The sequence below is a fragment of the Scyliorhinus torazame genome, chromosome 4, assembly GCF_047496885.1.
Source record: "Scyliorhinus torazame isolate Kashiwa2021f chromosome 4, sScyTor2.1, whole genome shotgun sequence".
Lineage (NCBI taxonomy): Eukaryota > Metazoa > Chordata > Chondrichthyes > Carcharhiniformes > Scyliorhinidae > Scyliorhinus > Scyliorhinus torazame.
In genome coordinates, this window is record NC_092710.1 from 48,555,117 (window position 1) to 48,571,408 (window position 16,292).

At 44.9% G+C, this 16,292-nt stretch overlaps 4 non-coding genes across 4 annotated transcripts; all 4 read left to right on the forward strand.

Moving 5' to 3' along the window:
* Positions 1–1,032: 1,032 nt before the first annotated feature.
* On the forward strand, positions 1,033–1,106 carry trnat-agu (transfer RNA threonine (anticodon AGU)). Its single transcript has one exon. It is a non-coding gene; the product is annotated as a tRNA-Thr (tRNA).
* Positions 1,107–2,699: 1,593 nt separating this feature from the next.
* Positions 2,700–2,773, forward strand: trnat-agu (transfer RNA threonine (anticodon AGU)). The gene has a single exon. It is a non-coding gene; the product is annotated as a tRNA-Thr (tRNA).
* Positions 2,774–4,361: 1,588 nt separating this feature from the next.
* trnat-agu (transfer RNA threonine (anticodon AGU)) lies at positions 4,362–4,435 on the forward strand. Its single transcript has one exon. It is a non-coding gene; the product is annotated as a tRNA-Thr (tRNA).
* A 6,034-nt stretch (positions 4,436–10,469) lies between these two features.
* On the forward strand, positions 10,470–10,542 carry trnak-uuu (transfer RNA lysine (anticodon UUU)). Its single transcript has one exon. It is a non-coding gene; the product is annotated as a tRNA-Lys (tRNA).
* The last annotated feature ends 5,750 nt before the right edge of the window (positions 10,543–16,292 follow it).

Below are 16,292 nucleotides of genomic sequence, written 5' to 3' on the forward strand. Positions count from 1 at the left end.
GCAGTAATTTGCTTTTATAATGATCGATTTATGTTGCTGCACGTTTGCAAGAACGACTCGGGCGGGATAAAGGATGGGGTTATTTTCCATGATGATGTGGTGCTGACAGATCTATTTATATCCTGAAACTTTGCGATTTGCATAATTTGCTAGTTTACTAGATGAATTTATTTACGTTCACACACTGACACAACAAACACCAGATGATACCTTTTATTCCCTCTCTCAAAATACAATCTTTGTCTCTGTAGCTTCCCACTCAGATTTCACCGAACTAAACGTAATCTTCAAAGTCTTGAAGTCCCAGTGCAGGTCCCTGGGTAAACAGTTGTCAAATCACAAGTCACTGGTAAAAAGCGAGAACAAGCTGAAGAATTTGAGAAAGGAAGCCAAAGGGAGGCTGCCAGTCTGCTTGCGAGGGAAATGTGCTGGTGAGGCTGAATTACCATTGAAGGAAATTCAAAATATACAATATGAGACTTTGAAGTGAGCTAGAAGACTGCGTTTGGAATGGGCCCTGGAAGCGCAGTCGGTAGAGCATCTGACTTTTAATCTGAAGATCGATGGGTTTAAGTCCCTGCCTGGGCTTCAACTTTGTCTCAAGGCGTTTTTGTTCCCAATGAACGACAGGAAAAAAGAATAAAGAATGCAGGGTGATTTTGGGAAAGTGGATGAACCGTGACAACATCGTGTTTGCCAAATTGCAATTGCCGCCGACAACTTTCAAGAATTTTTGCTAGATTTTCAGTTAATGTAAAAACTCTCTCCTGGTCTTGTCCTGCATTATACCACTATAGCTTTGTGGTCATGTTTAATTACTTCCAATTCACAAAATATTTCCTGTTTGTTAACTTCTCCCTGCAGAATGCTATAATCTAATAACTTTCAGAAATAACTCCAATTTTTGCAGTTTCAAAAGTCCAGTGCCAATGAAATTTGCACTCTCAAAGTCAGCATGAGAAATCAACAATACTGAGCGGTAATCAAAATAATGGAAATCTGCTCCAAACTTGCAGAGCTGGTGTGCAAGTAGGCGCTGTGGCTTAAATGGTTAAAGCGCCTGTCTAGTAAACAGGAGATCCTTAGTTCAAATCTCAGCAGTGCCTTTATACCTTTCTGTCAAAACAAGTAACCTGTTATGAAAAGCTCCCAAATTAATGGTGAATGCAGAGTTTGTTGGCAAAATCTCCATGGCACTTACCTTGTAGATGCCCTCCCTACTCTAATGTCAAACCTTTCATAGCTCCATTTTTCACGCAACTTCCATTTTCTCATCTACTCCATCTCATCTACTCCATTGCATTTACTCCTCACTTCAGCTCTGATTATGGATCACACGGATTTGAAATGTTAACGCTGTGTCTGGCTCCACATATATCCTCTGAATTTTTGAACTTCAATCCTATCATGTTTAGCTTCTCATGCAGATTCGCACCATCTGCAGTATTTTCTTTGAATGCATGACAGGATTTACCTCCGGTAATCCTGAAGGAACTTTTTGAATGTTTTTTAGCGACATCTGTGAGCAACGATTGAATGATTAATTGATTTACTGGGATGAAGAGTGACCCGGACTCGAAATGTTAACTCGGTTCTCTCTTCACAGGTGGTGCCAGACCCGCTGAGATTTTCCATCATTTCCTGTTTTTCTTTCAGATTTTACATCCGCAGTAATTTGCTTTTATATTGAACGATTTATGTTGCTGCACGTTTGCAAGAACGACTCGGGCGGGATAAAGGATGGGGTTATTTTCCATGATGATGTGGTGCTGACAGATCTATTTATATCCTGAAACTTTGCGATTTGCATAATTTGCTAGATTACTAGATGAATTTATTTACGTTCACACACTGCCACAACAAACACCAGATGATACCTTTTATTCCCTCTCTCAAAATACAATCTTTGTCTCTGTAGCTTCCCACTCAGATCTCACCGAACTAAACGTAATCTTCAAAGTCTTGAAGTCCCAGTGCAGGTCCCTGGGTAAACAGTTGTCAAGTCACAAGTCACTGGTAAAAAGCGAGAACAAGCTGAAGAATTTGAGAAAGGAAGCCAAAGGGAGGCTGCCGGTCTGCTTGCGAGGGAAATGTGCTGGTGAGGCTGAATTACCATTGAAGGAAATTCAAAATATACAATATGAGACTTTGAAGTGAGCTATAAGACTGCGTTTGGAATGGGCCCTGGAAGCGCAGTCGGTAGAGCATCTGACTTTTAATCTGAAGATCGATGGGTTTAAGTCCCTGCCTGGGCTTCAACTTTGTCTCTAGCTGTTTTTGTTCCCAATGAACGACAGGAAAAAAAAATAAAAAATGCAGGGTGATTTTGGGAAAGTGGATGAACCGTGACAACATCGTGTTTGCCAAATTGCAATTGCCGCCGACAACTTTCAAGAATTTTTGCTAGATTTTCAGTTAATGTAAAAACTCTCTCCTGGTCTTGTCCTGCATTATACCACTATAGCTTTGTGGTCATGTTTAATTACTTCCAATTCACAAAATATTTCCTGTTTGTTAACTTCTCCCTGCAGAATGCTATAATCTAATAACTTTCAGAAATAACTCCAATTTTTGCAGTTTCAAAAGTCCAGTGCCAATGAAATTTGCACTCTCAAAGTCAGCATGAGAAATCAACAATACTGAGCGGTAATCAAAATAATGGAAATTTGCTCCAAACTTGCAGAGCAAGTCTGCAAGTAGGTGCTGTGGCTTAGATGGTAAAAGCGCCTGTCTAGTAAACAGGAGATCCTGAGTTCAAATCTCAGCAGTGCCTTTATACCTTTCTGTATAAACAAGTTACCTGTTATGAAAGCTCCCAATTTAATGGTGAATGCAGAGTTAAATGGCAAAATCTCCATGGCACTAACCTTGAAAATGCCCACCCTACTCTAATGTCAAACCTTTCATAGCTCCATTTTCTCATCTACTCCATCTCATCTACTCCATCTCATCTACTCCATTGCATTTACTCCTCACATCAGCTCTGATTAAGGATCACACGGATTTGAAATGTTAACTCTGTGTCTGGCTCCACATATATCCTCTGAATTTTTGAGCTTCAATCCTATCATGTTTAGCTTCTCATGCAGATTCGCAACATCCGCAGTATTTTCTTTGAATGTATGACAGGATTTACCTCCGGTAATCCTGAAGGAACATTTTGATTGTTTTTTAGCGACATCTGTGAGCAACGATTGAATGATTAATTGATTTACTGTGACGAAGAGTGACCCGGACTCGAAATGTTAACTCGGTTCTCTCTTCACAGGTGGTGCCAGACCCGCTGAGATTTTCCATCATTTCCTGTTTTTCTTTCAGATTTTACATCCGCAGTAATTTGCTTTTATATTGAACGATTTATGTTGCTGCACGTTTGCAAGAACGACTCGGGCGGGATAAAGGATGGGGTTATTTTCCATGATGATGTGGTGCTGACAGATCTATTTATATCCTGAAACTTTGCGATTTGCATAATTTGCTAGTTTACTAGATGAATTTATTTACGTTCACACACTGCCACAACAAACACCAGATGATACCTTTTATTCCCTCTCTCAAAATACAATCTTTGTCTCTGTGGCTTCCCACTCAGATCTCACCGAACTAAACGTAATCTTCAAAGTCTTGAAGTCCCAGTGCAGGTCCCTGGGTAAACAGTTGTCAAGTCACAAGTCACTGGTAAAAAGCGAGAACAAGCTGAAGAATTTGAGAAAGGAAGCCAAAGGGAGGCTGCCAGTCTGCTTGCGAGGGAAATGTGCTGGTGAGGCTGAATTACCATTGAAGGAAATTCAAAATATACAATATGAGACTTTGAAGTGAGCTATAAGACTGCGTTTGGAATGGGCCCTGGAAGCGCAGTCGGTAGAGCATCTGACATTTAATCTGAAGATCGATGGGTTTAAGTCCCTGCCTGGGCTTCAACTTTGTCTCTAGCTGTTTTTGTTCCCAATGAACGACAGGAAAAAAGAATAAAGAATGCAGGGTGATTTTGGGAAAGTGGATGAACTGTGACAACGTCGTGTTTGCCAAATTGCAATTGGCATCGACAACTTTCAAGAATTTTTGCTAGATTTTCAGTTAATGTAAAAACTCTCTCCTGGTCTTGTCCTGCATTATACCACTATAGCTTTGTGGTCATGTTTAATTACTTCCAATTCACAAAATATTTCCTGTTTGTTAACTTCTCCCTGCAGAATGCTATAATCTAATAACTTTCAGAAATAACAGCAATTTTTGCAGTTTCAAAAGTCCAGTGCCAATGAAATTTGCACTCTCAAAGTCAGCATGAGAAATCAACAATACTGAGCGGTAATCAAAATAATGGAAATCTGCTCCAAACTTGCAGAGCCGGTGTGCAAGTAGGTGCTGTGGCTTAGATGGTTAAAGCGCCTGTCTAGTAAACAGGAGATCCTTAGTTCAAATCCCAGCAGTACCTTTATACCTTTCTGTATAAACAAGTTACCTGTTATGAAAGCTCCCAATTTAATGGTGAATGCAGAGTTAAATGGCAAAATCTCCATGGCACTAACCTTGAAAATGCCCACCCTACTCTAATGTCAAACCTTTCATAGCTCCATTTTCTCATCTACTCCATCTCATCTACTCCATTGCATTTACTCCTCACTTCAGCTCTGATTAAGGATCACACGGATTTGAAATGTTAACTCTGTGTCTGGCTCCACATACATCCTCTGAATTTTTGAGCTTCAATCCTATCATGTTTAGCTTCTCATGCAGATTCGCAACATCCGCAGTATTTTCTTTGAATGTATGACAGGATTTACCTCCGGTAATCCTGAAGGAACATTTTGATTGTTTTTTAGCGACATCTGTGAGCAACGATTGAATGATTAATTGATTTACTGTGACGAAGAGTGACCCGGACTCGAAATGTTAACTCGGTTCTCTCTTCACAGGTGGTGCCAGACCCGCTGAGATTTTCCATCATTTCCTGTTTTTCTTTCAGATTTTACATCCGCAGTAATTTGCTTTTATATTGAACGATTTATGTTGCTGCACGTTTGCAAGAACGACTCGGGCGGGATAAAGGATGGGGTTATTTTCCATGATGATGTGGTGCTGACAGATCTATTTATATCCTGAAACTTTGCGATTTGCATAATTTGCTAGTTTACTAGATGAATTTATTTACGTTCACACACTGCCACAACAAACACCAGATGATACCTTTTATTCCCTCTCTCAAAATACAATCTTTGTCTCTGTAGCTTCCCACTCAGATCTCACCGAACTAAACGTAATCTTCAAAGTCTTGAAGTCCCAGTGCAGGTCCCTGGGTAAACAGTTGTCAAGTCACAAGTCACTGGTAAAAAGCGAGAACAAGCTGAAGAATTTGAGAAAGGAAGCCAAAGGGAGGCTGCCAGTCTGCTTGCGAGGGAAATGTGCTGGTGAGGCTGAATTACCATTGAAGGAAATTCAAAATATACAATATGAGACTTTGAAGTGAGCTATAAGACTGCGTTTGGAATGGGCCCTGGAAGCGCAGTCGGTAGAGCATCTGACTTTTAATCTGAAGATCGATGGGTTTAAGTCCCTGCCTGGGCTTCAACTTTGTCTCAAGGTGTGTTTGTTCCCAATGAACGACAGGAAAAAAAAATAAAAAATGCAGGGTGATTTTGGGAAAGTGGATGAACTGTGACAACGTCGTGTTTGCCAAATTGCAATTGGCATCGACAACTTTCAAGAATTTTTGCTAGATTTTCAGTTAATGTAAAAACTCTCTCCTGGTCTTGTCCTGCATTCTACCACTATAGTTTTGTGGTCATGTTTAATTACTTCCAATTCACAAAATATTTCCTGTTTGTTAACTTCTCCCTGCAGAATGCTATAATCTAATAACTTTCAGAAATAACAGCAATTTTTGCAGTTTCAAAAGTCCAGTGCCAATGAAATTTGCACTCTCAAAGTCAGTATGAGAAATCAACAATACTGAGCGGTAATCAAAATAATGGAAATCTGCTCCAAACTTGCAGAGCTGGTGTGCAAGTAGGCGCTGTGGCTTAGATGGTTAAAGCGCCTGTCTAGTAAACAGCAGATCCTGAGTTCAAATCTCAGCCGTGCCTTTATACCTTTACGTCAAAACAAGTAACCTGTTATGAAAAGCTCTAAATTTAATGGTGAATGCAGAGTTTATTGGCAAAATCTCCATGGCACTAACCTTGAAAATGCCCACCCTACTCTTATGTCAAACCTTTCATAGCTCCATTTTTCACGCAACTTCCATTTTCTCATCTACTCCATCTCATCTACTCCATTGCATTTACTCCTCACTTCACCTCTGATTAAGGGTCACACGGATTTGAAATGATAACTCTGTGTCTGGCTCCACATATATCCTCTGATTTTTTGAGCTTCAATCCTATCATGTTTCGCTTCTCATGCAGATTCGCACCATCTGCAGTATTTTCTTTGAATGCATGACAGGATTTACCTCCGGTAATCCTGAAGGAACTTTTTGAATGTTTTTTAGCGACATCTGTGAGCAACGATTGAATGATTAATTGATTTACTGGGACGAAGAGTGACCCATCCTCGAAATGTTAACTCGGTTCTATCTTCACAGGTGGTGCCAGACCCGCTGAGATTTTCAATCATTTCCTGTTTTTCTTTCAGATTTTACATCCGCAGTAATTTGCTTTTATATTGAACGATTTATGTTGCTGCACGTTTGCAAGAAGGACTCGGGCGGGATAAAGGATGGGGTTATTTTCCATGATGATGTGGTGCTGACAGATCTATTTATATCCTGAAACTTTGCGATTTGCATAATTTGCTAGTTTAAAAGATGAATTTATTTACGTTCACACACTGCCACAACAAACACCAGATGATACCTTTTATTCCCTCTCTCAAAATACAATCTTTGTCTCTGTAGCTTCCCACTCAGATCTCACGAACTAAACGTAATCTTCAAAGTTTTGAAGTCCCAGTGCAGGTCCCTGGGTAAACAGTTGTCACATCACAAGTCACTGGTAAAAAGCGAGTACAAGCTGAAGAATTTGAGAAAGGAAGCCAAAGGGAGGCTGCCGGTCTGCTTGCGAGGGAAATGTGCTGGTGAGGCTGAATTACCATTGAAAGAAATTCAAAATATACAATATGAGACTTTGAAGTGAGCTATAAGACTGCGTTTGGAATGGGCCCTGGAAGCGCAGTCGGTAGAGCATCTGACTCTTAATCTGAAGATCGATGGGTTTAAGTCCCTGCCTGGGCTTCAACTTTGTCTCAAGGTGTTTTTGTTCCCAATGAACGACAGGAAAAAAGAATAAAGAATGCAGGGTGATTTTGGGAAAGTGGATGAACCGTGACAACGTCGTGTTTGCCAAATTGCAATTGCCGTCGACAATTTTCAAGAATTTTTGTTAGATTTTCAGTTAGTGTAAAAACTCTCTCCTGGTCTTGTCCTGCATTGTATCACAATAGTTTTGTGGTCATGTTTAATTACTTCCAATTCACAAAATATTTCCTGTTTGTTTACTTCTCCCTGCAGAATGCTATAATCTAATTACTTTCAGAGATAACAGCAATTTTTGCAGTTTCAAAAGTCCAGTGCCAATGAAATTTGCACTCTCAAAGTCAGCATGAGAAATCAACAATACTGAGCGGTAATCAAAATAATGGAAATCTGCCCCAAACTTGCAGAGCTGGTCTGCCAGTAGGTGCTGTGGCTTAGATGGTTAATGCGCCTGATTTGAACTCAGGACACCCTGAGTTCAAATCTCAGCAGTGCCTTGATACCTTTATGTCAAAACAAGTAACCTGTGATGAAAAGCTCCCAATTTAATGGTGAATGCTGATTTTATTGGCAAAATCTCCATGGCACTAACCTTGAAGGTGCTTTCCCTCCTCTTACGTCAAACCTTTCATAGCTCCATTTTTCACGCAACTTCCATTTTCTCATCTACTCCATTGCATTTACTCCTCACTTCAGCTCTGATTAAGGATCACACGGATTTGAAATGTTAACTCTGTGTCTGGCTCCACATATATCCTCTGAATTTTTGAGCTTCAATCCTATCCTGTTTCGCTTCTCATGCAGATTCGCAACATCCGCAGTATTTTATTTGAATGCATGACAGGATTTACCTCCGGTAATCCTGAAGGAACATTTTGAATGTTTTTTAGCGACATCTGTGAGCAACGATTGAATGATTAATTGATTTACTGTGACGAAGAGTGACCCGGACTCGAAATGTTAACTCGGTTCTCTCTTCACAGATGGTGCCAGACCCGCTGAGATTTTCCGTCATTTCCTGTTTTTCTTTCAGATTTTACATCCGCAGTAATTTGCTTTTATATTGAACGATTTATGTTGCTGCAAGTTTGCAAGATCGACTCGGGCGAAATAAAGGTTGGGGTTATTTTCCATGATGATGTGGTGCTGACAGATCTATTTATATCCTGAAACTTTGCGATTTGCATAATTTGCTAGTTTACTAGATGAATTTATTTACGTTCACACTCTGCCACAACAAACACCAGATGATACCTTTTATTCCCTCTCTGAAAATACAACCTTTGTCCCTGTAGCTTCCCACTCAGATCTCACCGAACTAAATGTAATCTTCAAAGTTTTGAAGTCTCAGTGCAGGCCCCTGAGTAAACAGTTGTCACATCACAAGTCACTGGTAAAAAGCGAGTATAAGCTGTAGAATTTGAGAAAGGAAGCCAAAGGGAGGCTGCCGGTCTGCTTGCGAGGGAAATGTGCTGGTGAGGCTGAATGACCATTGAAGGAAATTCAAAATATACAATATGAGACTTTGAAGTGAGCTATAAGACTGTGTTTGGAATGGGCCCTGGAAGCGCAGTCGGTAGAGCATCTGACTTTTAATCTGAAGATCGATGGGTTTAAGTCCCTGCCTGGGCTTCAACTTTGTCTCAAGGCGTTTTTGTTCCCAATGAACGACAGGAAAAAAGAATAAAGAATGCAGGGTGCTTTTGGGAAAGTGGATGAACCGTGACAACGTCGTGTTTGCCAAATTGCAATTGCCGTCGACAACTTTCAAGAATTTTTGCTAGATTTTCAGTTCATGTAACAACTCTATTGGTCTTGTCCTGCATTATTCCACTTTAGTTTTGTGGTCATGTTTATTTACTTTCACTTCACAAAATATTTCCTGTTTTATTACTTCTTCCCTGCAGAATGCTATAATCTAATAACTTTCAGAAATAACTGCAATTTTTACAGTTTCAAAAGCCCAGTGCCGATGAATATTTTAATTTGCACTCTCAAAGTCAGTATGAGAAATCAACAATACTGAGCGGTAATCAAAATAATGGAAATCTGTTCCAAACTTGCAGAGTTGGTTTGCAAGTTAGTGCTGTGGCTTAGATGGTTAAAGTTCCTGTCTAGTAAACAGGCAATCCTGAGTTCAAATCTCAGCAGTGACTTTATACGTTTATGTCAAAACAAGTAACCTCTTATGAAAAGCTCCCAATTTAATGGTGTATGCAGAATATATTGGCAAAATCTCCATGGCACTAACCTTGAAGGTGCTTTCCCTACTCTTATGTCAAACCTTTCATAGCTCCATTTTTCACGCAACTTCCATTTTCTCATCTACTCCATTGCATTTACTCCTCACTTCAGCTCTGATTAAGGATCTCACGGATTTGAAATGTTAACTCTGTGTCTGGCTCCACATATATCCTCTGATTTTCTGAGCTTCAATCCTATCATGTTTAGCTTCTCATGCAGATTCGCAACATCCGCAGTATTTTCTTTGAATGCATGACAGGATTTACCTCCGGTATTCCAGAAGGAACGTTTTGAAAATTTATCAGCGATATCTGTAAGCAAAGATTGAATGATTAAATGATTTACTCTGATGAAGAATGACCCAACCTTGAAACGTTAGCTCGGTTCTCTCTTCACAGATGCTGCCAGACCCACTGAGATTTTCCATCATTTCCTGTTTGATTCCAGATTTCACATCTGCAGTAATTTGCCTTTTTATTGGACAATATATGTTGCTGCATGTCAGCAAGAACGATTTGGGCGGGATAAAGCTTGAGGCGTTTTCCATTAAGATGTGGAGTTGACAGATCTATTTACGCCCTGAAACTTTGCGATTTGCATAATTTGCGGTTTACAAAATGAGCTTACTTGCGTTCACACTCTGCCACAACAAACAACAGATGACACGCTTTATTACCTCTCTGAAAATACAATCTGTATCTCTGTAGCTTCCCACTCATATCTCAGCGACCTAACCGTAATCTTCAATGTCTTGAAGTCCCAGTGCATTATCGCTGGGTAACAACAGTTGTCACATCACAGGTCATTGGTAAAATACGAGTCCAAGTTGAAGAATTTGAGAAAGAAAGCCGAAGGGAGGCTGCCGGTCTGCTTGCGAGGGAAATGAGCTGGAGAGGCTGAATGACCAGTGAAGGAAAATCAAAAGATACAATATGAGACTTTGACGTAAGATATGAGAGCATTTTTGAAATGGGTCCTGGGAGCTCAGTTGGTAGAGCATTAGACTTTTAATCTGAGGGTCCAGGGTTCAAGTCCCTGTCAGGGCTTTGATTTTGGCTCAAGGCATTTGCTTCCCAATGAACGGTAAGAAAAAAGAATAAAGAATGCAGGATGCTTTATGGAAAGTGGAAGGACCGTGAATAACGTCGTGTTTGCCAAATTGCAACAGCCGTCGCGAATTTTCAAGATTTCTTGCTAGATTTTCAGTTAATGTAAAAACTCTCTCCTGGTCTGGTCCTGCATTATACCACTATAGTTTTCTGGCCATGTTTAATCACTTCCCAATTCGCAAAACATTTCCTGTTTGTTTACTTCTTTCCTGCAGAACTGCTATAAACTAATAACTTTCAGCAAATAACTGCAATTTTGACAGTTTCAAAACCCCAGTGCACTCACAAAGTCAGTATGAGAAATCAACAATGATGCACGATCAATTACACTCAAGACGAAGTGATTTCATAACTGAAGCCTTTAATCGACTAGAACTGTTTCCCAGCAGCTTCGGTACAGAAAGTGAAGGCTGCTGGGACGGCACCAGTTCTTATACTCCACCTGTCAGGGCGGAGCTACGTATCAACAGCCAATGGTAAACTCCTAGGTTTAACCAATGGTCATCAGCCTCTTAGGTACAGCAATACCTAATAATACCACATTCACCCCCTGTTAAAAAAGAGTCCGGCGGGGGTGGTGGCCAGTGGTAACAGTCGCCTTTAACATGGTATGATCAGATATGGAGGTACTGTGATACGTCCTTACAGAGCTGTCGAGAATATTTACAAATTGTTTGTTCACGGTTAAAGTCACAGCGAAGCAATCAGTCGATTGGGTGACCTGGTCGTCCTTCTGGACCGTCTGGGCTTCGGTGGTGATTCTGGTGGGGGTCCAGGTGGTTGCGACTCCGGGAGTGTAGCTTTGGCCTCCCTGGCAGCTTCGTCACCCCTAGGCGGCGCAGTTGGGGCAAACGGTTGACACGGGGGGGTCGCCTGTAGGGGGCATTGGTGGGTGGGCGGGCCTAGGCAGGAGCGGCGGGAGTACTGACCCTCCAGTGAGGTGCTGTCAGGGGGGTGGGGGTGGGGGTAATGGTCCGGGTGCGTGTGGGGTTCCGGCGGGCGCCAGGTCCCGGAGGGAGACTGTATCTTGCCTGGCGTCAGGGAACGCCACAAAGACGTACTGGGGGTTAGCGTGCAGCAGGTGGACCCTCTCGACCAATGGGTCCAACTTGTGCGCCCGCACATGCTTCCGAAGCAGGATGGGTCCGGGTGTCGCTAGCCAGGTTGGGAGCGAGGTCCCGGAGGAGGACTTCCTGGGGAAAACAAGGAGACGTTCATGAGGTGTCTGATTGGTAGTTGTACAGAGCAGCGACCGGATGGCGTGGAGGGCCACCGGGAGGACTTCTTGCCAGCGGGAGACTGGGAGATTCCTGGACCATAGGGCCAGTAGAACAGTCTTCCAGACCGTTCCGTTCTCCCTCTCCACCTGTCCATTTCCCCGGGGGTTGTAACTGGTCATCCTGCTTGTGGCAATGACCCTGCTGAGCAGGAATTGACGCAGTTCGTCGCTCATAAAGGAGGACCCCCTATCACTGCGTATGTACGCAGGGAAACCGAACAGTGTAAAGATACCCTGGAGGGCCTTGATGATGGTGGTTGCGGTCATGTCGGGGCAGGGGATGGCGAATGGGAACCGGGATTACTCGTCAATCACGTTCAGGAAATACGTGTTGCGGTCGGTGGAGGGGAGGAGGCCTTTGAAATCCATGCTGAGGAGTTCAAAGAGATGGGAAGCCTTTATCAGGTGCACCCTCTCTGGCCGGTAGAAGTGTGGTTTGCACTCCGCGCAGATTTGTCAGTCCTTGGTGACTGTCCTGACCTCCTCGATGGAGTCGGGCAGGTTGCGGGTCTTGATGAAGTGGAAGATACGAGTGACCCCCGGGTGGCAGAGGTCCTCGTGGAGGGCTCGGAGGGGGTCCACTTGTGCAGTGGCACAAGTGCCGTGGGACAGGGCATCAGGAGGCTCGTTTAGCTTCCCCAGACGGTACAAGATCTCGTAGTTGAAGGTGGAGAGTTCTATCCTCCACCGCAAGATCTTGTCATTTTTAATCTTGCCCCGCTGTGCATTATCGAACATGAAAGCAACCGACCGTTGGTCCGTGAGGAGAGTGAATCTCCTGCCGGCCAGGTAATGCCTCCAATGTCTCACAGCTTCAACTATGGCTTGTGCCTCTTTTTCGACCAAGGAATGGCGCATTTCGGAAGCGTGGAGGGTACAGGAGAAGAAGGCCACGGGCCTGCCCGCTTGGTTGAGGGTGGCCGCCAGAGCTATGTCGGACGCATCGCTCTCGACCTGGAAGGGGAAGGACTCGTCGATGGCGCACATCGTGGCCTTTGCAATGTCTGCTTTGATACGGCTGAAGGCCTGGCGGGCCTCGGTCGACAGGGGGAAGGTTGTGGACTGGATTAGGGGTCGGGCTTTGGCTGCGTAGTTCGGGACCCACTGGGCGTAGTAACCGAAAAACCCTCGACAGCGCTTCAGGGCCTTGGGGCAGTGAGGGAGGGGGAACTCCATAAGGGGGCGCATGCGCTCAGGGTCGGGGCCTAAAACTCAATTTCGCACTACGTAGCCTAGAATGGCTAGACAGTCGGTGTTGAATACGCATTTATCCTTATTGTACGTTAAGTTAAGGATTTTCAGGTTAGCTCTATTTGGAGTTGCGGAAGAGCCGGGAGTGCAGGAGGCGAAAGAGGCCGACGTTGTGCCCTTTGCGTCCCTAGTAGCCCGGCGCAGGATCCTACTCATGTGGAAGGAGGCGAAACCCCCCGGACTGGAGGCCTGGGTAAACGATATGGCGGGGTTCATTAAACTGGAGCAGATAAAATTTGCCCTGAGAGGATCGGCTCAAGGGTTCACCAAGCGGTGGCAGCCATTTCTCGACTACCTAGGGGAACGTTAGAGGGAAGACAGATGACCAGCAGCAGCAACCCAGGGGGGAGGGGGGGAGGGGGCGGGGGGGTGGGGGTTTTAGTTTAGTTTATGTCAAAAGATAATGGGGTTTTGTTATTTGTGTATTGTTAAACATTTCTGTATTGTTACGTTTGCTTTGTAAGAGGGGAAAAATTGTTGTTTGGGAAAAAATTTTCAATAAAATATATTTTTTAAAAAAAGTTAAGGATTTTCGCGGTCTGGAGAAATTTACGGAGGTTGGTGTTGTGGTCCTGCTGGTCATGGCCGCAGATGGTGACGTTATCCAGATACGGGAACGTTGCGCGGAAGCCGTACTGGTCAACCATTCGGTCCATCTCTCGCTGGAAGACCGACACCAAAGGGAACTCTTAAAAATTGATAGAGCCGCCCATCTGCTTCGAAGGCAGTGTACTTGCGGTCACTATTAAGGAGGGGTAGCTGATGGTAGGCGGACTTGAGATCCACCGTGGAGAAGACCTTGTATTGCGCAATCCTGTTTACCAGGTCGGCTATACGGGGGAGAGGGTACGCGTCCAGCTGCGTAAACCTGTTGATGGTCTGACTGTAGTCGATGACCATCCTATGTTTCTCCCCGGTCTTTACCGGCACTACTTGAGCTTTCCAGAGACTGTTGCTCGCTTCGATGACCCCTTCCCTCAGCAGCCTTTGGACCTCTGACCTGATGAAGGTCCGGTCCTGGGCACTGTACCGTCTGCTCCTGGTGGCGACGGGTTTGCAATCCAGGGTGAGGTTCGCAAACAGGGAAGGCGGGTCGACCTGAAAGGTCGCAAGGCCGCAGACATTAAGGGGGGGTATAGGGCCGCCGATTTAAAGGTCAGGCTTTGCAAGTTACATTGGAAGTCCAACCCCATGAGTGCAGCCGTGCAGAGGTGCGGCAGGACAAAAAGGCGGAAATTGTTGAATCTCCTGCCTTGGACAGTGAGATTCGCTAGGCAGAACCCCTTTATCTCCACCGAGTGTGACCCGGAGGCCAGGGAGATCCTTTGGTTTACAGGGTGGGTAACAAGTGAATAGCGCCTTACCGTGTCGGGGTGAACAAAGCTTTCCGTGCTCCCAGAGTCAATCAGGCAAGATGTCTCGTGGCCGTTGATGAAGACCGTCATTGTTGCTGTTGCGAGTGTCCGAGGTCGACTTTGGTCCAGTGTCACCGAGGCCAGATGAAGCAGTTGCGATTTCTGATTGGGCAGCGTTTCGTCGGTTGTGCTGGGGGCCTGGGGCCCCATCCAAGTTGGCGTCTCCCATGGGTCGCACATGGTGATCGGTGATGGACAAGATGGCGGCGGGGATGGACAAAATGGCGGCACCCACCCGTCCAGCGTGGAGTCCGGGGGGCAAGATGGCCGTGCCCATGGGTCGCGTGTGGCCCTAGGATAGTGGGGTGGCGGTGAGCGCTGGCCGGTCGGGGCCTGAAGGGGGGGATGGCGCGGCGGTCCGGAGTCGCTGGAGACCGCGGCCACAGCGTGGGCCTGGCAGACCCCCACAAAGTGGCCCTTCTTGCTGCACCCTTTGCAGGCGGCGGTGCGGGCCGGGCAGCACTGGCGGGGATGATTCACATGCCCACAGAAGAAACAGCGGTGCCCGGCGGTGTTAGCGGGCCGTCTCGCAGCGCAGGCCTGCGCTGTCAGGGGAAGGTCTGTGGGGCTGCCGCTGTGGGGTGCCACGCAGCCCAGGGGGCTGCTGCGCGGTCGGGCGCATAGGACTGCGTGTTTTGGGAGGCTACGTCCATGGACCCTGCCAGGGCCCATGCCTCTCCAATTCCCAGGGTGTCCTTTTCTAATAGTCTTTGGCGGATCTCAGAAGAGCTCATACCTGCTACGAAGGCATCCCTGATTAAAAGTTCCGTGTGCTCGCTCCCTGAAAATTGCGGGCAGCCACAGTTTCGGCCCAGCACCAGTAGCGCCCGGTAGAAAGCCTCCAACGATTCCCCGGGTCTTTGCCTTCTCGTTGCAAGCAGGTGACGTGCGTAGACCTGATTTACAGGGCGGATATAATGTCCTTTTAACAGTTCGATCGCGGGATCATAGTCCTCCGCCTCCTCGATAAGGGTGTAGATCCCAGGGCTGACCCTTGAGTGCAGGAGATGCATTTTCTGTCCTTCGGAGGGGGTACCTCCGGCCGTCTCGAGGTAGCCTTTAAAGCACGCCAGCCAGTGTTTAAATATTGCAGCCGAGTACTCCGCGTGGGGGCTGAGTTGTAGGTACTCCGGTTTGATTCGGAGATCCATCCTTCCAGCTTAAGTGTAGTCGATTAAATTGATGCATGATCAATTACACTCAAGACAAAGTGATTTCCTAACTGAAGGCTTTAATCGACTAGAACTGTTCCCCAGCAGTTTCGGTACAGAAAGTGAAGGCTGCTGGGATGGCACCAGTTCTTATACACCATCTGTCAGGGCGGAGCTACGTATCAACAGCCAATGGTAAACTTCTAGGTTTAACCAATGGTCATCAGCCTCTTAGGTACAGCAATACCTGATAATACCACAAACAATACTGATGTTTAATCAAAACAATTGAAATCTGTTCTACACTTGCAAAGCTGTCTGGCAGATTGGTGCTGTGGCTTAGATGGTTAAAGCGCCTGTCTTGTAAACAGGAGATCTTGAATTCACATCTCAGCAATGCCTTTGTACCTTTAGGTCAAAGCATGTATCCTGTGAAGAATGCTTCTCATTTAATGGTGAACACAGAAAATGTTGACAACATTTCTGTGGTACTGACCTTCAAGGTTGCTTTCCCCTGTTTTACGTCAAACTTCCATATCTCCCATTTTTCACGCAACTTCCATTATCCTCATCTACTCCATTGCATGTAAC